At 43.0% G+C, this 14,970-nt stretch overlaps 1 protein-coding gene across 6 annotated transcripts in view; it reads left to right on the plus strand.

The window, feature by feature from the left end:
• MCPH1 (microcephalin 1) overlaps positions 1 to 14,970 on the plus strand; it is a 240,396-nt gene that overhangs the window by 6,139 nt on the left and 219,287 nt on the right. The window contains exon 1 of one of the 6 annotated variants that reach the window (XM_010854075.1): positions 13,176 to 13,539. The exons of the other annotated variants lie outside the window; for them this stretch is intronic. The gene's annotated coding sequence lies outside the window, so the exon portion shown is untranslated. Of the gene's footprint in view, positions 1 to 13,175; positions 13,540 to 14,970 lie in introns of those variants that run through there. 6 annotated transcript variants of the gene reach the window in all.

Raw genomic sequence — 14,970 nt, forward strand, 5'->3', positions numbered from 1 at the left:
TTATAGTTCACACTGTCTGTCTGGTGCTTAGATCATTCAGATTTGGCTACTGGGAGTCCCTTCAGCCAGTTCCTGTGTCTCTGTGACCTCGTGCCTGCTCTCCCCCAGCCCTGGCGTCAGCCCTTTGACTGGGACAGCATCCTGGACTGAGATGTGGGGCTGGTGGGCTCCCGGCCGTGGCCCATCACCCCTTATTGGCCTTCCAGGCAGAGGCAGGAGACACATTTGCTCCTTTCTTCCCTTTTCCGTCCCTATTTGGGATTATTTGATGTGTTAGTTTTTAGACTAAAATTCTCTCAATTCTTTTTATTTATTTTTAGTGATTGCTTTAGGGGTTACAAAATAGATCCTTAACTTCTGAGTCTGCTTAGACTTAGTATTGTACCACGCCACATAAAATACAGGTAGAGACCTGGTAACTGTGTGTCTGTAGTTTCTGCCCCCTCCCCTGTGTTAGGGTGGTTGTATGGATTTCAACCATATGCAGTAGAGGCCTGCAAGACAGTGTTGTCACTGTGCTCTAAACACTTGTCTGTGTTTTAAATAAATTAAGAGGAAAAAATAGTGTCATGTTTATCTGTATATTCTTTCTCTTACTCTTCATTTCTGAGGATCTGAATTTCTTCTGTTATTTCCTTTCAGTGTGAATAGTTATGTTTGGTGTTTCTTTCCTTCTTTCTTTTTTTTTTTAATTAAGAAAATCCACATACTATAAACTCGCCCTGTTAGTGTACATTTTAGTAATTTTTAATGTATTCTATTCAGATGTTTGTGGCAGTTATCACTACCTAATCCAGGACCATTTTATCCCCTCAGAATAAGGTCCATAACCATTGGCAGTCATTCTCCTTGGGCTCCTTACTTCCAGCCCCTGGCAGCCATCAGTCTACTTTTTGTCTTTGGATTTACCTAGTCTGGACATTCCTTGTAAATGGAACCCGACATTATGCAGCTTCTTGTGTTGGATTTCTTTGCCTTGGCATCATGTTTTGGAGTTTCATTCGTGTTGTAGCCTGTGTCAGTTTTTTATTCCTTAGAGTTACTGAATAATATCATGTTTTGTTCATCTTCATCAGTTGGTAGACAGACATTTGGTTTATTTGCTCTTTGGCCATTGAGTAATGCTGCTATGAACATTTATGTGCAAGTTTTCATGTGAATATATATATTTTTGATCCTCTTGGGTATATATGCACCTAGGAATGAAATTTCTGAGTTACACGGAAACCATTTGTTTAGCATTTTGTGGAAGTGCCAGTTTTTCGGATTGAGTGTACCATTTTACATTCCTACCAGTAATGTTCGAGGCTTGTTATCCCTCTTTATGTGGATAGCCATTGTTGTGGATGTGAAGTGGTATCTCACTGTAGTTTTGACTTGTATTTCCTTAGTGACCAGTGATGTTGAAAAGCTTTTCGTGGTTTACTTGGCTATTTTATCTTTGGAGAAATGTCTACTCAAACACTGTCCATTTTTTAAAACTTGAGTTATTTTTCTTGTTTGAGATAGAGTTCTTTATTCTGGGTACATATTATTTGCACACATAATAAGACCCTTATCAGACATATTATTTGCAAACATTTTCTCCCTTTCTGTGGGTTGCCTTTTCACTTTCTCGTTGGTATCCTTTGAAGCACAAGTTAAAAATTTTTAAGCCCAGTGTTTCTATTTTTTCTTTTGTTGTTTCAGTTTTAAATGTCATATTTAAGAAATGATTGCCTGATTGCAGGGCGTGAAAATTTACACCTGTGGTTTCTTCTCAGAGTTTTATAGTTCTGTCTTTAACACTTAGGTCTGTGGTTTACTTGAGTTAGGTTTTTGCCCATGGTGTGAGCTATGGTGTCACCTTCACTTTTACATGTGACTGTCCAGTTGTCCCAGTACCACTTGTTGAATAAACTGTTGTTTCCCCATTAAATTAAATTGATGTCCTTGTTGAAAATTAATTGACCATAGATACATGGATGTATTTCTGGATTCTCAGTTCTGTTTCATTGATCTGTGTGTTTATCTTAATGCCAGCACCACACTGTCTTGATTACTGTTGTTATTGTGGCTGACCCTTTGTAACCCCACGGACTGCAGCATGCCAGGCTTCCGTGTCCTTTACTGTATTCTGGAGTTTGCTCAAACTCATGTCCATTGAGTCAGTGATGTCATCCAGCTGTCTCATCCTCTGTCACCCCCTTCTCCTGGGGCCTTCAGTCTTTCCCAGCATCACGGTCTTTTCCAATGAGTCACATCTTCCCATCAGGTGGCCAAAATATTGTAGCTTCAACATCAGTCTTTTCAATGAATATCCAGGGTTGATTTCCTTTAGGATTAACTGATTTGATTTCCTTGCTATCCAAGGGACTCTCGAGAGTCTTTTTCAACACAGTTAAAAAATACAAGTTCTTCAGTGCTCAACCTTCTTTATGGTCCAACTCTCCATCCCTCCATGGCTACTGGAAAAACCATAGCTTTGACTATATGGACTTTTGTCGGCAAAGTGATGTCTGTGCTTTTTAATACACTGTCTAAGGTTTGTCATACAGCTTTTCTTCCAGAGAGCATGTGCCTTTTAATTTCATGATTACTTAATTACTGTAGCTTTACAGTAAGTTTTCAAGTTGGAAGTGTGTCTTCTCCAATTTTTATTTTCCTCCAGTTCCTTTGCATTTCTGTATGAATTTCAGGATTTGCTTGTCAGTTGCAGGGAGGGAGGGAAGGGAGCAACTGATGTTTAATAGAGATTGTGTTAAGTCATTAATTATATAAGTGTTGCTATTTAATCTTGCGATCCATGGCCATGTTTTTATTTTCTTGTCTGTAATTTCTTTCCGTTATGTCTTGTAGTTTTCATTGTGTGAATCTTGCCCCTTCTAGGTTAAATTTATTCCCAATTTATTTTCTTTTTGATGCTATTGTAAATGGAGTTGTTTTCTTAATTTCATTTTTAGATTGTTCAATTATTAAAATACAGAAATATAACTGATTTTTGTATGTTGATTTTGTATCCTGCAAGTTTTTGAACTTGCCATTAGCTAAGTGTCTTTGTGATTTTCTTAGGATTTTTTTGTATATGGTGTTGTGTAATCTGTCTACAGAGATAGTTTGACTTCTTCCCTTCCAATCTGGATGCCTTTTATTTCCTTTTCTATTCTAATTGCCCTGACTATAACCTCCAGCACAGTACTGAATAGAAGCAGTAAGAGTGGACATCTTGTCTGGCTGCCAGTCTTAGGAGAAGAGCTTTCTGTATTTCTCTATTAAGTGTGATGTTAGCTTTGGATGTTTTTTTTAATAGGTGCACTTTGTCAGGTTGAGGAAATTTACTTCTATTCTTAGTTTTTGTTGGTTTCGATTTGTTTATTATTAAGGAATGTTGGGTTTTGTCAAAATGCTTTTTCTGCAGTTATTGAGATATTCATGTGAGAGATATATATATATATATTTATCATTCATTTCATTAATGTGCTGTATTAGATTGGTTTCATGTGGTGAACTAACTTTGCTTTCCTGGGATAAACTCTGCTTGGTTATGTTGTATACTTTTCTTTTTAAACTGGATCAGTTTGCTAGTACTTTATTTTCATTTTTGCAGCAGCTGTATTCATAAGGTATATTGCTCAGTACTTAGAATGACTTTTTCTAGGTTTGGAGTCAGGCAGTATTGGCATCGTAGAATTAGCTGGGCTGTGTTCTTCTGTCTTCTGAAGTTTATAGGGATTGGTGTTAGTTCTTCAAGCATTTGGGAGAACTCACCAGTGCAGCCATCTGGGCCTGGCCTTTTTTTGTGGGAGGGTTTTTGGTTAGTAATTCAGTCTCTTGTTACAGGTTTGCTTAAGTTTTCTATTCTTGCATCAGTTTAAATAGTTTGTGTGTTTCTGAAGTTTGTTCATTTCATCTAGGTTGTCTAATTTGTTGGCATGCACTTGTTTGTAGTATTCTGTAATAGTCCTTTTTATTTTGATAAGGTCAGTAGCAGCTCATTCCTAGTATGAATTAATATCGCTTTTCTTTTTGTCTTGATCAATTTAAGCTAAAGGCTTGTCAATTTCTTTAATCTTGTCAAAGAACCAACTTTTGGTCTCTTTGCTCTTTCTCCATTGTGTTGCTTCTCTTTTTTAAATTTCCACTATAATTATTTGTTTCCTTCTGCTTGTTTTGGGTTCAGTTTGCTCTTTTATTTCTCTAGTTAGAGCATTAGAAAATTCATTTGAAATCTTGATTCTTTTTTGATGTGTTTACAGTTACAAATTTCTTCTAAGGATAGCTCTAGCTTCATCTCATGAAATTTGGTATTTTTGTTTTAAGTTATTTCAAGTGTTTACCATTTTCTCTCATGATTTCTTCTTTGACCCATTGGTTATTTAGGAGCTTCTTATTTAATTTCTACATATTTTTGAGCCTTCCAAACTTGGTTCTGTTTTTGGTATCTCATTTCATTCTGTTGTGAGAGGAGAACATATTTTAAGATTTTTTAAAGTGGTTGAGACTTGTTCTTATGCCCTAACATTTGATCTGGCCAGGTGCATGTTGTGTGTGCACTTGAGAAGAATGTGTATTCATTCCGTTATTGTGGATACAGTGTTCTATATACAGATGTTTGTTAGATCTAGCTTATTTATACTGTTTTCTCAGTGTTTTTCTGGAAAAGGTCAATTTTCATTCCAATCCCAAAGAAAGGCAATGCCAAAGAATGTTGAGACTACCACACAATTGCACTCATCTCATACGCTAGCAAAGTAGTACTCAAAATTCATCAAGCCAGGCTTCAACAGTACATGAACCATGAACTTCCAGATGTTCAAGCTGGATTTAGAAAAGGCAGAGGAACCAGAGATCAAATTGCCAACATCCGTTGGATCATCAAGAAAGCAAGAGAGTTCTAGAAAAACATCTACTTCTGCTTTATTGACTATGCAAAAACCTTTGACTGTGTGGGTCACAACGAACTGGAAAATTCTTAAAGAGATGGGAATACCAGACCACCTGACCTGCCTCTTGAGAAACCTTATGCAGGTCAAGAAGCAACAGTTAGAACTGGACATGGAACAACAGACTGGTTCCAAATTGGAAAAGGAGTACATCAAGGCTAGATATTATCAGTGTGCTTATTTAACTTACATGCAGAGTATATCATGTGAAATGCTGGGCTGGATAAATAACAAGTCTGGAATCAAGGTTGCCGGGAGAAATATCAATAACCTCAGATATGCAGATGACACCACCCTAATGGTAGAGAGGGAAGAGGAACTGAAAAAAAAGCCTCTTGATGAGAGTGAAAAAGTTGGCTTTTTCTCAACATTCAGAAAACTAAGATGGTATCCAGTCCCATCACTTCATGACAAATAGATGGGGAAACAATGAAAACAGTGACAAACTTTATTTTCTTCGGCTCCAGAATCACTGCAGATGGTGACTGCAGCCATGAAATTAAAAGATGCTTGCTCCTTCGAAGAAAAGCTATGACAAACCAAGACAGCATATTAAAAAGCAGAGACATTACTTTGCTGACAAAGATCTGTCTAGTCAAAACTATGGTTTTTCCAGTAGTCATGTATGCATGTGAGAGTTGGACCGTAAAGAAGGCTGAGCACTGAAGAATTGATGCTTTTGAACTGTGGTGTTGGAGAAGACTTTTGAGAGTCCCTTGGACTGCAAGGAGATCAAGCCAGTTAATTCTAAAACAAATCAGTCCTGTATATTCATTGGAAGGACTGATACTGAAGCTCCAATACTTTGGCTACCAAATGCGAAGAACTGACTCAATGGAAAAGACCCTGATGTTGGGAAAGATTGAAGGCAGGAGGAGAAGGGGATGACAGAGGATGGGATGGTTGGATGACATCACCGACTTGATGGACATGAGTTTGAGTAAGCTCCGGGAGTTGGTGACGGACAGGGAAGCCTGGCATGCTGCAGTCCATGGAGTCACAAAGAGTCAGACACGACTGAGAGACTGAACTGAAGTGTTTTTTTGTCTTTCTTGATTTGTTTAATTGTTCTATCCATTATTGATTGGGGTGTTGCATTTGCCAAGTGTTTCTGTTAAATTATTTATTTCTCCCTTTAATCCTGGCAGTCTGACATTTCTTTTTATCAGGTAACAACAGATTTCTGTGGTTTTCTGTATCTGAATATGTCCCTATTCGTTTGTGAATAATGTTCTCAATGGTTATACAATTCTAGGTTGACAGTATTTTTGTTTTTTGCTTCTGTTTTCCACTGCTTAAAAGGTGTTTCCCCTGTCTCTGTCCTCATAAGAAGCCTGTAGTCATGCAAATAATTTCTCCACTGTGAGTACTGTGTCTTTTTGTGTGGCTTCTTTCAAGGTTTTCTCATCTTTGGTTTTCAGAAGTTTAAGGGTCTGGATGTGGTGCCTTTAAATTTATTCTGTGAAGATATTGCTGAGTTTTTTTTTTTTTTTTTTTAATGATATAAGGTTATATATTTCATCTAAGAGCATGATAAATTTGGGCTGTTGTTTTTTCAAATGTCTCTTGTGCCTCTTTTTCTGGTACTAGTTTAATTAGCTGGATATCAGGAATTGGCTAAGCTTTCTTGTAAAGAGCCAGGTAGTAAATATTTTAGGCTTTGTGGTCTATATTCAAGTGCTCCCTGCCCTGGTGTAGGAAGAGCCCTGGAGAAGAGCAAACAAATGAGTATAAAAAATAAAACTTTATAACAAAACCTGGTCATGGGCCAGGTGGCCTGTAGGCTGTCATTTGCCAATCCCTCCCGTGTAATATAGCTTTTGAAATTTTCCCACAAGTTTCATTGACTCTTTTCTCTTATCAGTTCCATCCTGTCATTAAGTCTATTTACTAAATGCATTTCAGATATTTTTCAATTCTGACATTTCCACTTGGTTCTTTCTTATGTTTGCTGATTTGTTTCTTAGCTGAGATTTCCTATCTGTGCTTTTCTTGTCTTTCATTACACATGTATTTTCCAATCTGTGGCAGAAGATAGTTATAGACATTCCTTGTCTGATCATTTCAGCATCTTGAGGTTGGTGGCTATTGGTTTTTCTTTGTTCCTTGAGAATGTGTCACATTTTTTTTGACTCTTCTATAACAGGACTTTGAGTTGTATTTTGGACATGGTAAGTGTTATCTAGACTCTGGGTTCTTTACTGTTACTCCAGAGGGTGCTGATTTTGTTTTAGGAAGCAGGTGATTTATTTAGCTGTAAACTTTGGACTGTCATTTTAAGACCTATGCTGGGTATTTGCTTGGATTCATTCAGTTCTTCAGGCTTTAGCTGCAGGCTGACTTGATTGCTTCGTGGACACGTAGGTCAGGGATCAGCCAGAGACTTGGGCTTGTGTCTTCAGAACCTGAGGTTCCCCTTCTCTGGTTCTTTGCTTCCTGTATCCTAGCATCATTTACTGGTGGCCTTATCTGCCCCGGCTCTTTATTCCAGTTCCTTTGGGCAGAAGGATAGCAGGTGCCCATTACTGAGCAGTCATGCATTTTTAGTTACGAATGTTTTTCCACATTTTTATATATCATTTTTTAAAACATACATATGGTCTTTTATAGTGGAATACACAGTGACTTGGCCTTCCCAGGTAGCACAGTGATAAAGAATCTGCCTGCCAAAGCAGGAGACATGAGATGTGGGTTTGATTCCTGGGTGAGGAAGATACCCTTGGAGAAGGAAATGGCGACCCACTCCAGTATTCTTGCAGGGAAATTGCATGGACAAAGCAACCTTGTGGGCTACAGTCCATGGGGCCACAAAGAGTCGGACGTGACTGAGCACAACACACAAGCAGCAGCTTATGCAGCCTGTCTCCTGTTAGTGAATATGAAGGTTTCCATTTTCTTTTTCTTTACAGTCAGAAACAGTACAGCATTGAACCTTTGTGTGCGTTACTTTCTTGCAGAGGTATAATCTGTTTGTGGTTGGTGTTCAGTCAGTAAGTTGTGCCCGACTCTTTGCAACCCCGTGGACTACAGCACGTCAGGCTTCTCTGTCATCCACTATCTCCTGGAGTTTGCTCAAACTCATGTCTATTGAGTTTATGATGCCATCCAACTATCTTATCCTCTGTTGCCTTCTCATCTCCTGCCCTCAGTCTTTCCCAGCATCAGGGTCTGTTGCAATGAGTTGGTTCTTCGCATCAGGTGGTCAAAGTACTGGAGCTTCAGCTTCAGCATCAGTCTTCGCAATGAATATTGAGGGTTGATTTCCTTTAGGATTGACTTGTTTGATCTTCCTTCTGTCCAAGGGACTCTCAGGAGTCTTCTCTAGCACCACAGTTCTAAAGCATGAATTCTTTGGTGCTCAGCCGTTTTTATGGTCCAACTCTCATGTCTGTATATGACTACTGGAAAAGCTATAGCTTTGACTATACAACCTTTGTCAGCAAATTGATGTCTCTGCTTCTTAATATGTTCTCTAGGTTTGTCATAGCTTTCCTTCCAAGGAGCAAGTGTCTTTTAATTTCATGACTGCAGTCACCATCCACAGTGATTTTGGAGCACGAGAAAATAAAATCTGTCACTGGTTCCATTTTCTCTCCTTCTGTCTGCCATGAAGTGATGGGACCCGATGCCATGATCTTAGTTTTCTGAATGTTGTGTTTTAAGCCAGTTTTTTCACTCTCCTCTTTGACCCTCATCAAGAGGCTCTTTATTTCCTCTTTACTTTCTGTCATTAGGGTGGTGTCTATCATCTGCATATCTGAGGTTATTGACATTTCTCCCGCAGTCTTGATTCCAGCTTGTGTTTCATCCAGCCCAGCGTTTCTCATGATGTATGCTGCATATAAGGTAAATAAGCAGGGTGACAGTATACAGCCTTGATGTACTCCTTTCCTGATTTGGAACCAGTCCATTGTTCCATGTCTAGTTCTAACTGTTGCTGCTTGACCTGCATACAGGTTTCTCAGGAGATGTAAGGTATTCCCATTTCTTTAAGAATTTTCCACAGTTTGTTGTGATCCACACAGTCAAAGGCTTTAGCCTGGTCACTGAAGTAGATATTTTTCTGGAATTCTTTTGCTTTCTCTATGATCCAGCAAATGTTGGCAATTTGATCTCTGGTTCCTCTGCTTTTTCTAAATCCAGCTTGTATATCTGGAAGTGTTTGGTTCATGTACTGCTGAAGCCTAGCTTGAAGGATTTTGAGCATTACTTTGCTAGCATGTGAAATGAGTGCAATTGTGTGGTAGTTTGGTACATTCTTTGGCATTGCCTTTCTTTGGGATTGGAATGAAAACTGACCTTTTCCAGTCTTTTGGCCACTGCTGAGTTTTCCAAATTTGCTGGCATATTGAGTTCAGTATTTTCACAGCATCATCTTTTAGGATTTGAAATAGCTCAGCTGGAATTCCATCACCTCTGTTAGCTGTGTTCATAGTAATGCTTCCTAAGGCCCACTGGACTTCATACTCCAGAATGTCTGGCTGTAGGTGAGTGACCACACCATCATGGTTATCTGGGTCCATTAAGACCTTTTTGGTATAGTTTTTCTGTGTATTCTCACCGCCTCTTCTTAATCTCTTCTGCTTCTATTAGGTCCTTGCTGTTGCTGTCTATAGTACCTGTCCTTGCATGAGGTGTTCCCTTGGCATCTCTGATTTTCTTGAAGACATCTCTAGTCTTTCTCATTCTGATGTTTTCCTCTTTCTTTGCATTGTTCACTTAAGAAGGCTTTCTTACCTCTCCTTGCTGTTCTTTGAAACTCTGCATTTATTTGGGTATATATGGTTTATCTTTCCCTTTCTCCTTTACCTTTCCCTTCCCTTCTTTTTCTCAACTCTTTGTAAGGCCTCCTCAGACAACCATTTGCCTTCTTGCATTTCCTTTTCTTGGGGATGGTTTGGGTACACCTTGTGTACAGTGTTACAAACCTCCATCCGTAGTTCTTCAGGTTCTTTGTCTACCACATCTAATCCCTTGAATCTTTTCATCATCTCCACTGTATAATCATAATGAATTTGATTTAGGTCATACCTGAGTGGCAAAGAGTCAGACACAGCTTAGCAACTAACACAGTGTCTGAATGGTCTAGTGGTTTTCCCCACTTTCTTCAACTTAAGCCTGAATTTTGCAATAAGGAACTCATGATCTGAGCCACAGTCAGCTCCTGGTCTTGTTTTTGCTGACTGTATAGAGCTTCTCCATCTTCAGCTGCAAAGAATATAGTCAGTCAGATTTTGGTATTGACCAGCTGGTGATGACCATGTGTAGAGTTGTCTCTTGTGTTGTTGGAATTTCCATAGGTTTAAATTCTGAAAATGGACTTTTGGGTTTAGAGGGCTTATTACATATTTAAACTTTTGATAGATGCTATCAAGTTGCATTCCCTGAAATCTTTCCTACTTTGTAGGTGAAATGATACAGTTGATTTCATTTGCATTTTCTTGATTTTTAGTGAGGCTGAACTTGTTTGACAAAACTTGGAGGTAACAGCCAACGACCTTCATTTTATGTGTCGTGTGTTTGTTTCATTAACTGCCTCTCCAGGCCATTGCTCGTGTTTTCCACTGAGAATGTGATCTTTCATGAAATATATAAGGTCACTAGATGTCACTAGAACCCCGTTTTGCTGGGTTATTTTGGGTGTGTTCTTTCTAAGAGCAGACAGCTGTGTAACTGCAGTTGATAGAATTCTGACATTTCCTATGGGCACAAACATTTCCATGTTTGAGGAAGAAGATGAAAGAGGGAAGGCCATACTTGATGGTCACCTCAGTTCAGTTGGAGAAGGTTGACTCCCCAGGTGGTGCTGGTGGTAAAGAGCCTTCCTAGCAGTGCAGGAGACGTAAGAGAGGGGGGTTCCACCCCAGGTCAGAAAGATCCCCTGGAGAAGGGAATGGCTGCCCACTCCAGTATTCTTGCCTGGAGAATCCCATGGACAGAGGAGCCTGGTGGGCTTACAGTCCATAGTGTCACAGAGACAGAACTGAAGTGACTTAACTTGCACAGAAGCATGATCAGAAAGTTAGATTTTTTTTTAACAATCACAGATAGCTGGGGGCACAGTTCCCAGGCAGTGCTGTTGCGCATTTGAGAGCCTGCCCCCCGCCCCTGCGTTCGTTTCCTACAGGTGTGCACACGTCCTTGCACGGCGGCACCGTGGCCATCCACGCTGATCTCACCAGCCACACACCTGACAGCCACTGGCTTCACCCCAGAAGCCCCCATGGTGTCTGGAAGGGCTCAAGGGGAGAAAGACGAGGAGACGCAACAGCAGCCTCCTGGGGCTGAGTCAGGCTTGCCGGGTGTCTCCGCTGAGGCGGTCCGGGGTCTGTTTCGTGGAGGGTCAGCTTGGGGGTGCTGACAGGTCCTCTCTGTGGCGGCGGCGCCTCCCAGGCTGCTCCTCTGGGACGAGTTCACCCGCTTGGCTTTTGCGGGAGGTACTTTCCAACTGTGCAAATAACTGTCGCTCCTCACACTGTGTCTGTGTGTGTACTGTATCCAGAGGATCATATCTCATTCCTTGCAGTGTGCCTTTTAAGGTTTGAATTGTCCCCCAATGGCCAGTGGTAGCTCATTCACGGTGACTTGTCTTAGCTTATCATTTCTCTGTCATTCTCTGGACACTTCTGTTTTCTTCTGGCACAGTTTAATTCAGGCTCAGCTTGTACTTTCTCTTTCCCAGCCCTGGATTCAGCCTTTTCTCCAAGGAGCCCTGGTTCCTTTTAATGGAAAATATTATTTGGACCTAAACTCTGAGGGGAGTTGGGCATGCTCATCGCCACGGGCTGCTGCTCCTGCACTTTCTCGGGGCAGAGTTAGTGATACGGATGTGTATGCGTGCCATGTGTTTATTTCCATAGCATCTGTGTATAGTCCGTCAGTGAGTTCCCATGGGGACCTGCCCTTCAAGCCCAAAGATGCCTTTCCTGCCAGCTCATGACACCTCCTATGTGGGCATCGAGATTGCTCAGCAGTTTTGTCATTTCACGTGTGAGGGGCAAGGCCACTCCATCATCACACTTGCTTTGCTGTCCTGGGTCCCCCTCAGTCCTCGCTGCTGCATTTGAGGGACTGAAAAGGCAGGGTGGTCCCCTCCCTTCTCTGCAATGTGTCTAAGCCCTGGCCAGAGCACCTCATTTAAAGATTCACTCTTGACAGAAATATGTGTGATGGGCCCAGGCAGGTGTCCTGCTGCTACTGCTAAGTCTCTTCAGTCGTGTCCAACTCTGTGCGACCCCATAGATGGCAGCCCATTAGGCTCCTCTGTCCCTGGGATTCTCCAGGCAAGAATACTGGAGTGGGTTGCCCTTTCCTTCTCCAATGCATGAAAGTAAAAAGTGAAAGTGAAGTCGCTCTGTCATGTCCGACTCTTAGCCACCCCATGGACTGCAGCCTACCAGGCTCCTCTGTCCATGGATTTTCCAGGCAAGAGTACTGGAGTGGGGTGTCGTAGGATTCACTAAATTAAGGAGGAGAGTCATCAGACTTGTGGGTCCATTGTCCCTCCTTTTGTTGTGCCAGAAGCTTTTTTTCTCCAGCGTATGCCCTGATGCAGTTCGGTTGGAGTTGGTCAGCCTTTTAAGGGCAATTTCAAAGGCTCTGGGGTGAGGGGTGGGGTGTCGGGGCTTCTGGTGGGGAGTCCAGGGGGTCAGCATGGCCTGGCAGGGTGAGGGGGAGCAGCGGAGAGAGGCAGAGCCTCAGGGGTTGTAGGCCTGAGGTCGGGCTGCAGCGGAGCTGATGGAAGGCAGGGATTGCAGTTTACTGCCTCAAATTCTCCCTGTCTGCTTACTGTTTAAAAGTTTTCATGTTTCCCAGGCACACACATCCTCTAGTTTGAAGATCAGTGAGCAGGAGTGAGCATAATAAAGTGCTGCCTCCCGGGAGAAGGCCGGAGCTGGCCGGCGGGCTGGCCTGGGTGCATCTGGAGCGTAGAGCTCACGGGAGAGGGCCTTTGCTGCTAGGTGCGCAGGCGCAGCGCGGGATCCTGGACCACCAAGCCGGCCTCTGGGCGCTCCTCTGTCACTGGTGGTGTTTCTCTCGAGTACCCCTCCTTCAGACACAGTTAGAAAACTTCTCTTTCCTTTCGTCTGTGTTCAAACCCTGGCTCTCTGATCACTCCTGGAAAGTAGCTTGGACTGCAGACCCGGCCGTGGGCACGGTGCTGCCCCAGACTGGCCGCACCCCCACTGGGGCTGGTGGTCGAGGCTCACTCCACGTGCTGCTCCGTGCCCCTCCCTGAGTTGCGGGTGGGAGCGGGAGCCAAGCCCCCCTGTCAGGACCACGCTTGCAGTCTGGAGACGCTCCGCCCCATCCTCGCCTTAGGACCTGCTTGTGGTCCCCCCTCAGCACCCAGCCCTTCCGCGCAGGGATTCAGTTCCTTGTGCATTATGACTTGCCGACTAGTTGTGAGGGTGCAGGGCGTGGGGGTCCCCAGTAACTGTTGGGGCCGCACTGCGGTCCAGCTGGCTTCGCTGGGTCCAGAGCAGGACTTGTTGGGAGACCTGGGCCGATCGCAGGGCTCCGAGGGCAGCCGCAGCCAACACTTCTCTTCTCAATCACTAGGTGGGGAGTTGGTGTCATTGTTTTCCTTTGCTGAAGAAAAGCAGAAATCCAGCTGGTGAGTGTTTTCTGTTTACGCAGTAGACTGTGATTGAGCGCCTGATGAGCGGTGGTTTTGATGTAGAGGCACCAGTGTGTCCCGCAGCACGTGCGCGCATGGGGTGCTTGTATCACTGGCGGATCCGGGCTCACCCCCAGCGCCTTGAGGCAGTGTGTCCACAGCGGGCTGCGTCCTGCCTCGTGGGGACGAGTCTGGGGTCAGGCGCGCCTCTGCCCGCTGGGGCGAGCCTCCCGGGCTGCTGACAGGGGAGGAGACTTGTGGTTTTGTGAATTCCGCCGATGGTTTCCTGTGAGCCTCAGTTTCCTCGGTTGTTAGTAGGAGGAAAGGCGCTGCTCCCTACCGGCTGGAGGAGGCTCTCAGGGCCTGGCTGAGCCACACGGCACTCCGGTCCTGACCTTACCGCCTGTTCATGTCAATAGGATGATCCCAGGTCTCATCACGTCTTCTCTTTGGGTGCTTCCCTGCCACCTGTTTTTGTCTGTTTTGTTGCCTGTAACAGTGGGAAATGGGTGACATTCCTTCTGAGCAGGTGGAGCTGGTGAGCTGTGCTGGAGGTAAAATTGGCACCTTCCTAGGTCCTTTGCCTGTCTGCGTCTGCACCTGATGTGGGCAGGACGTAAAGCTGGTTACCTTTATGTGTTGTGTGCTCTGAAGGTGAGGAGCAGAAATGGCAAGGCAGAAGGCGTTCTTACGGAAACAGTTTTGCCCTCAAGTCACACTTCGAGATTTGTAACTGGTGAGGGCCCTACCTGGTGGCTCAGTGGTAAAGAATCTGCCTGCCAGTGTGGGAGACGCAGGTTCGATCTCTGAGTTGGGAAGATCCCCTGGAGAAGGGAATGCCACCCACTCCAGTATTCTTACCTGGAGAACCCCATGGACAGAGGAGCCTGGGGGGCTACAGTCCACGAGGTCACAGAAGAGTCGGACACAGCTTAGTGACTATAACAAATTGTCAGTTTGGTGTGTCACCCCTCAAAATTTTTTCAAGTGAGAAATGCTTAATTGTATAATACCATACACAAACACACACTCTTAAAATTGCCTTTTCATCCTTATTTTAGAGACTTTTCTGTATAGCCAGATACATTTGCCTCATTTTTTTTATTCCACTGTATTCTATTTTCAGCTGTTATTTGCATATTAATGTTGAACAGAGTTAATAGTCTTGTGAACTACAGTCGGAGTTGATTGGGGCCTTATTTTAAAAAGACTTAGCAGATCGGTGACATAATTATGTAAACACAAGAGTGGTAGAAGGTGTTTGATCTGGGATATGGAAAGATGAATAAAATGTTTTAAGATTAAAATTTCAGTATTATATAAAACCAGGAGAGGAGAAACCATAGGAAAGGAAATTGTTTGGAAAATCATTGTAGTTGTTTAGATTTGAGCAGGTGAATGATCAGAAGTAGGTAGTGGTGGGGGGAT

Source organism: Bison bison, unplaced genomic scaffold, assembly GCF_000754665.1.
Source record: "Bison bison bison isolate TAMUID 2011002044 unplaced genomic scaffold, Bison_UMD1.0 scf7180017864336, whole genome shotgun sequence".
NCBI classification, from domain to species: domain Eukaryota; kingdom Metazoa; phylum Chordata; class Mammalia; order Artiodactyla; family Bovidae; genus Bison; species Bison bison.